The 7,513-nt window shown below is 41.7% G+C and overlaps 1 long non-coding RNA gene across 1 annotated transcript in view; it reads right to left on the bottom strand.

Annotated features, from left to right (window-relative positions):
• Positions 1-990: 990 nt before the first annotated feature.
• LOC116456818 (uncharacterized) overlaps positions 991-7,513 on the bottom strand; it is a 46,674-nt gene continuing 40,151 nt past the window's right edge. Inside the window, exons 2-3 of the long non-coding RNA XR_004244812.2 lie at positions 5,508-5,677; positions 991-1,789 (exon numbers count right to left, since the gene is read on the bottom strand). This is a non-coding gene — a long non-coding RNA (uncharacterized LOC116456818). The remainder of the gene's footprint in view (positions 1,790-5,507; positions 5,678-7,513) is intronic.

The following is a 7,513-nucleotide window of genomic DNA, read 5'->3' as shown; positions in this document are numbered from 1 at the left end:
TTCAAGTGATTCTCATGCCTCAGCCTCCCAAGTAGCTGAGATTACAGGCATGTACCACCACACCTGGCTAATTTTTGTATTTTTAGTAGAGACAAGGTTTCACCATGTTGGCCAGGCTGGTCTTGAACTCCTGACCTCAAGTAATCCCTCCACTTAGGCTTTCCAAAGTGTTGGGATTACAGGCATGAGCCTCTGTGCCCAGCCCTCGCCTTCTTATATTCTGTATATTTGTTGTCTCCCTCACCAGAGTGTGAGCTCTGTGAAGCCAAGAGCTTTCCTCCCTTTTCTTCACTGCTGAATCCCAGCATAAAAAATTATGTCTTGTACACAGTAGGATTCAACAAGGAGATCTATGTGTTATTTATATGTTTTTATATATCTCATTTACATATATGTTGTTTACATATATATCTTACTTACATATATCTCATATAGGTACATACACAAATGGTCCCTAACTTATGATGGTTTCAACTTTACAATGGTGTGAAAGTGAAACACATTCAGTAGAATCTGTACTTCAAGTAGCCGTACAACCATTCTGTTTTTCATTTTCAGTACAGAATTCAATAAACTAAATGAAATATTCAACACTTTATTATGAAATAGACTTTGTGATAGATGATTTTGCCCAACTGTAGACCGATGTAAGTATTCCACATTTACATGTTAAGTGTCTAAGCACATTTACAGTGGACTAGGCTAAGCTATGGTTTTTGAAAGGTTAGGTGCATTCAATGCATTTTTGACTTGGAATATTTTCAGCTTACCTTGGGTTTATCAGAACATAACACATCATAAGTTGAGGAGCATCTTTCTCTCTCTCTGTCTCTTTCTCTCTCTCTCTCTATATATATATACACATACACACATACGTATATATATATACACACACATATATATATGCTCTGTATATATATATATATATAGAGAGAGAGAGAGAGAGAGAGACAACTCTGTTCTCTGAGAGTGTGTGTGTGTGTGTGTGTGTGTGTGTGTGTGTGTATGCACAGACAGAGAAGAGACAGAAAGAGAAATCAAATCATCCATGGCTAAATTTGAGAATAGATTTGTGTAATGATCTTTATTTTCCCAGTCAAAAAGTTAATGAAGAAATGGAACGGACAAAAACAAGTACCAAGCAATATTATACTTAATTAAGGTTTTTCTCTTTTGATTTAATGACTAGACTTATTATAACTTCTTCTTATGAAATAAATTATTGAGCAGGACACAGCTTTGTTGGGGACCAGGAATTTTCAGACATTCAGAAGTCTATCCTAGTCTATCCTCTGGGTCTAATGGAAAGTTACTTGCTCAATGTTTGTGTGAGCCAGGAACCAGCAGAAGTGGGTGGGTAACTTCAGTCAAAATACAGGGAGATTTTAAAGGATGATGGCTGTTGGAAGTCCAGTTGCATATCTGGAAGCCATCTCTTCCTTGATTCATGACTTTAAGGACGAGTGGACATTTTTGAAAAGGTACATGGTGGTTTCTTTATAGTTTGGCACTGTGGACTCAGTCACTGTGGACTCAGGGTGTCCCAGACACAGGAAGCAAAGTGGGTGGCAGAGGAATCTAAGGGTGGTTCGTGATGACTGTTTGATCCAGCAGACACTTTTTAGACTTCTAAAAGGTTGGCATTTTATGGCCTAGTCATGTAAATCCTCATGGCCCTTTGACCAGCAGAAGTGGGTGAATAACCACAGAGCAGTTCAACCTGAACTTCCAATTACAAAAAAGAAAAAGTGAGGGGGCAGGGGTTTGCTGGTGAATGACAGTCCCTTCCCTGAAAAATAAAACAAAAGTTAAAATAAAACAAAATTAAAGACTACTGAAAACTAATCTAATAATATTGAAATTTCTTCCCCCAAAATATCAGCTTTAAAGAACTGAATAGAGAGTGGTGGAGAGACCGCTTTCCCTTGTTATTGTTCTCTTTTGATCATTTCACTTCTCCTACTTTATTTTAATAATGCGTCCAAAGACTGATTTAACCTCTCTCTCCCACTTTAATAAAGGTTCATTAGCGGATTAGGAAAGATTTGAAACCGAGCCCAGTGGAGTCAGCAGAGACAAGTTCCAAACAGCCATTCAGCACATTTTGAAAAGCGCCAAGCTAGCAACTTGGAAAAGAGCCACCAATAAAATGTGGGTGTGCTTGTGTACATGGAGCCCCAGTGGAGAGACAAAGCACCCCCACTTCCAGGAGGGGTAACATGGCTCACTGAAAATGTTCAAGGCAAAGATTGTTGTGTCTACTTTGAGCCAACCGCAACAAAATAAATATAGCCCATCCACATGGAAAATAAGGGAGAAACTGATGACCACATATATTATTATAATCAAAATAAGTGATTAAGTGCAGCCACTTGTGCTACTCTGGGATCCCAGCATCCTCTTTGAAATCTACAAGCCCTTCTCTATAGTAGCAGTTCCCAAGGTCCTATCTGGCCTACAGAGAGGGTCAATCACAGGTGTTTGCAAGCATGTAGGTGGTTTACATATCAATGCTTCACTTCCTTCTAAGCCTTCTCCAAGGGTGAAACTAAGGAGGGAGCTGTTGACTTCATCCTTTTTCCTCTGTTTCCACAGGTCTTATCAAAATTATTTCTGATGATATTTTCAATATGTACATAAAAATTCTACTTCTATTAGTATTACCAATAATGATAACAAGCTAACAATTGAGCACTTGTGAATTTTTCTAAGAACATTACAGCTGTTAGCTCATTTAATATTCAGAATCCTGTAACACTATAACCCACACTCTTGATTGTCTGACTTAAGCCCTATCTATAATCTCCTTTTTCTCCCAAATTCAAGCAAAGGTGGTCAGGAGACACAAATCAGGCCCATAAGTGAGTTTCTGCTTATTGGAAATTTGAGAAAAGCTTTGATTTTCTGATAAAAAGGCCGACTCAGCTAAAATTCTCCCATGTCTCTTTTCTCTTCTTTTTGTATGAAAAGTAGAATCGCACACAAAGTATGGCAGAGACAAAAAACCTCATTTCTCTCACACTGTTGATCAGCAGCACCTGCTCTTTGGGTTGCTCTTTGTTTAAGCTACTGTAAGTCATACTTTCTGGTACCTTCAGGTGAAGATATTCCTATCAGGTGCCATTTACAGGTGAGGAAGCTGAGACATGATAAAATGAAGCCATCTGTCCAAGATCACCCAGGTGGGAAATGCAAAAGCTTAGTTTAAACTCAAACTCTTTTTTCCCAGAGCCCACATTACTAACCACTATGGCATGCTGTGATGCCCCTGGCAACCATTAGATTAAAAATATGGACATTCTAGGCTGGCCCAGTGGCTCACACCTATAATCCCAGCACTTTGGGAGGCCCAGGTGGGCAGATCACTTGAGCTCACAAGTTCGAGACCAGCCTGGACAACATGGCGAGACCCCATCTCTACTAAAAACGCACACACAAAGAACTCAGGCATGACGGTGCGTGCCTGTAGTCCCAGCTACTCAGGAGGCTGTGGCAGGAGAATTGCTTGAGCCCAGGAGGCAGAGGTTGCGGAGAGCTGAGACTGCACCACTGTACTCCAGCCTGGGCAATAGAGCCAGAAAGGAAAGAAAGAAAAAGAAAGGGAAGGGAAAGGAAGGGAGGAGGAAGGGAAGGGGAAGGGAGGCCGCGTGCCACCATGCCTGACTAATTGTGTATTTTTAGTAGAGATGAGGTTTCACCATATTAGTCAGGCTGGTCTCAAACTCCTGACCTCAGATGATCCGCCCGGCTTGGCCTCCCAAAGTGCTGGGATTATAGGTGTGAGCCACTGCACCCAGCCTATTGTGATTCTTTCACTCAAGTTCTCTATACAACTTTTGTATTAGCTACAGAAACACAAAGTCAAGTTCTGGATCCTCTTGCCTCTGCTTGCAACTCTGTTGCCTTCTTGCCCATCCTGGATCTAGCCAATACCTCCCTTTAATTTTTTACTTTTAAATTATTTTAATCTGTGGAATATGCCAGTATGCCAGAAGCTTCCTAACTGTATTCATTTATATGATGCCAAGGGAAAACGGAAAGAGGAAGAAAGGAAAGGGGGTGGGGGATGGGAAGGGGAAGATGAGGAAAGAGAAGGAAAGAAAACATTGTTATAACTAATTTTATCCGAAGTGATACATTGTGTTGGGATAACCTTTTTAACTTTCTATTTGGAAAAAATTTTTAACATTACAAAAAAGTGGCAAAAATAAAAATAGTACAAATATCATCCATCCATTTAGCCTTTACCCAGATTTTGCTGCTGTTAACAGTTTATTCCCATTTGCTTTGTCATTTGCAATAGATGATAGATGATCAATAGATTGATAGGCTGACAGATGATTGATAGACAGATAAATAGATACTTTTTTTCTGAACATTGTTTTTTACCCCTAAATACTTCAGTGTATCCTACGGGATATTCTTTTCTACAACAACAACAACCATAGGCTTATCAACTTCATACATTTGCATCAATACAATAATTTTTTCTAATCTAACAATCAGATTCTAGTTTTGTCCATTGACCAAATAATGTCCTTTCTTGCATTTTCTCCCTCCAGTGCAGAATTGGTAGAGCTTCATTATAACAGTGTTTGTTGCTGCTGTTGCTGCTGCTGCGACTGTTTATATAGTAGTTAAATTATTTGATGGAAAACTTTTAGCCCTTGAATAGGGGCCAACCCGTGGACAGCCCTTATCAGGACTCAGGCTTCCAAGAGCGGTTCATACTTGACCTCATCTCTTCCATGCCTATCCTCTGTTTTATCCTTTCCACTCCTTTTTGTTGCAGAAAGAAACAAGCAGCAGGGCTCACTTTAGACCCTGATGAGCTGGGCTTCTCCCTCAGTCCTCATGATTCATGGGCCCATGAAAATGTCTTTCATGATAGTTTCTGAGACCCCCACCCCCACCCCCAACCCTCTGGTTCCTGGGCCTGGCTGGAGCTGGTAGCGTGGTCTAGGCAGGTTTCCTGAGCCCAAATGAGGATTTGCTTGTACCCAGTCCTCCTTTCTTGCCTTTAGAGTTCTTTCCAACCCACTTTCTTATGCATGGGATGGGCTTGACATTCCAAAGAGCTCCAGAACTCGTGCCTGCAAGGTCATCCTGGGGCACTGGGGCTGACCTCCAGTTCCAGAAAAGCAGCCTAGTGGGTGGATTGATTCTGCTGACTGGCACAGGATTGCTGTCATGGGATGGTGTGCGATTGGGCTGCCAGAATGGTGCTGACATCCTGATTTTGAATGATTCTCACTCCCTTGGTCACAGGATGAGTTCAGGACTCTGGGCTCCCAACAGCCATCAGCCAGCTCTTGGGTTCGAGCTGCATGTGAGGTTCCCTGCCTCCTCAGTTATCCCCCTTGCTGCTACTGTGGTGCTGTTTCTGCTCTGCAGCACCCGCGGTGGCAGGCAAGATTTATGCTGTGCACCCCCTGCTGCTGAAACCCAGGGCCATCCCCCATCCCTCTGCAGGCTGCATCACAGTGCTCGAGGGTGGCTTCACCCACCTCCTCCAAGGGCTTTCCAGATTGTTGTTCTGCAACACCAGCAGGCTCTTCCAATCCATGTTCATTCTTTCCTCCAGTTGATGTGGTGACTGTGCCGTCCTAGGTTAAGCTGAGCCAGATAAGGGTCAGGGATTCCTTGCATAAATGGGATCATTCTTCTTGCTCCATCACTGGAAACAGTGTGAGGAAACCAGGGGTGCAGTCAACATGAAAAGAGATCACATTTTAGGAGTGCTGTGATTACAGCCTCAAGGGTTCAAGAGAAGACATAGTTGGAAAATGTGTTGTTCTATATTTATACCATAAAGTTCCCAAGGGTAAATTTAACATGACCATAAAATAAATGACCGTGCACATTTTCCTGCATACTCTGTGCATTTGTGGTCGCCTTCAAAGAAGCACCGGCATAACCTCTGAAAAAGCCATCGGAAGCCAGTATTCACAGGCAGCAGGATGGATGGTACAGCATCATGAGTAATGATGTAGCCAGCATGAAATAAATAGCACTGGGGACTTTAGAGGCAAGAAGAGTCAGAATGTCTCAACACAGACAGGTTCTGACAAGCTATAGGTCTTGAATAATAAGATTGTTACCGTTTTCTCACAGTGGGAGATATGAATTACTCAGGAACAGTACATTTGACAATAACTAATAGGAAGAGATGATTCCTGGATCCGGAAGGAAAGAGGTGGAGTCGGGATGCTACAAAGAATTATCAAGTAGTCTGGACAATAAACAAATATATCAGTACCTCTTTACCCATAATTCTAAATCTTCAGTGATCAATCACTAAACCTTGCATATGTTTAAAATTTTGCAAAGCATTTTTCAAAGGAATTGCTTTTATAAATGAGAGACCCACAAAAAATATACTTGCCCAGAGTCCCACATATCCTAGTGTGGGCCCTAAAGGGGTAGGGTAGACACATTCTCCATGTCCTAATTCTAAGAAGGGCATCCCAAAGTGTGAAAGTATTCCAGAGACAACTCTGAGTTTTTCTTACATATTGATCAATTCCCATTGACTTTTAAGCATTGTAGAAAGTAGAAAAATTACAACCGGAAAATGTGTCTGGAACACAGGCAGATACCCACTGAAACTTGAGCACCCAGAGTAAGAGAGACTGACTTCAGCTCAAAACAGTGAAGTCTCCAAGGCCTCATGCACACCCTTTGAACAAAGAAGAAAATATGGCTGTGCAATAGCACCACTTGAGGAATAGCACATGGGGGATAGGCTGCCAGTCTAGCTGGAGAAGGAAGTATACAATCCCATTACTGCAAGCTAAGGAGAAAGACAATTGATCATGACAAGGTTCTGTGGCAGTGTCTAAGGAGTCACTGTACTTTATTCAATAGTAAAACAAAACTCGGAAAAGAAGCTGATCTGTTTTCACAACTAGGTGAGCCCTAGTCACCTGTTCCTTGGAAACTGCTTCATTTTCTTTCTGCTTCTTTTGTGCTACACCCACGTTTTCTTCCCCTTCCCCGCCGGGTCTCCTGTTCTGCAGGATTAGAGCTCAGCCCAAAGCGGTATGTTCTGTTCCTCCCTGGCAGCAACACTTCCACACTCGGAAGTGCCAACCTATGCGCAATTCTTCTCATGTCAGTTTCATTGTTCTTTCCCTCCTTCGCTTTGTGATAATTATGCCTATTGGTATCTCCATTTATTTTTCCAAAGAGCACTAAGAAATGTATAACCCCAGAGCAACAGAAGCACAACCCACCACTACTTCCTTTTTTTGGAGTCTCTGGCTTGGATCAAGTTACCATTTGCTGTATTCATATGCGGGCAGGAAGAATTACAGAAATAAATAAGTTAACCCTCACTTCAACAATGATTGGAAACCATGATTAATTCAAACAAAAAATATGTGCAGTGACTTTAACATTTAGAAGGGCCAAATTATGCTATCCTTCCTTTATTGAGTAAAGCATACTCTGCTAAGGAGAGCCTAATTTCTGTGTTTCTGTCACTTAATTGGTAGTAGAGGATGTCTACAGC

Source organism: Hylobates moloch, unplaced genomic scaffold (genome assembly GCF_009828535.3).
Source record: "Hylobates moloch isolate HMO894 unplaced genomic scaffold, HMol_V3 SCAFFOLD_17, whole genome shotgun sequence".
NCBI classification, from domain to species: Eukaryota; Metazoa; Chordata; class Mammalia; order Primates; family Hylobatidae; genus Hylobates; species Hylobates moloch.
The sequence above is the reverse complement of the archived record's forward strand: the minus strand, read 5'-3'. Positions and strand labels throughout refer to the sequence as shown.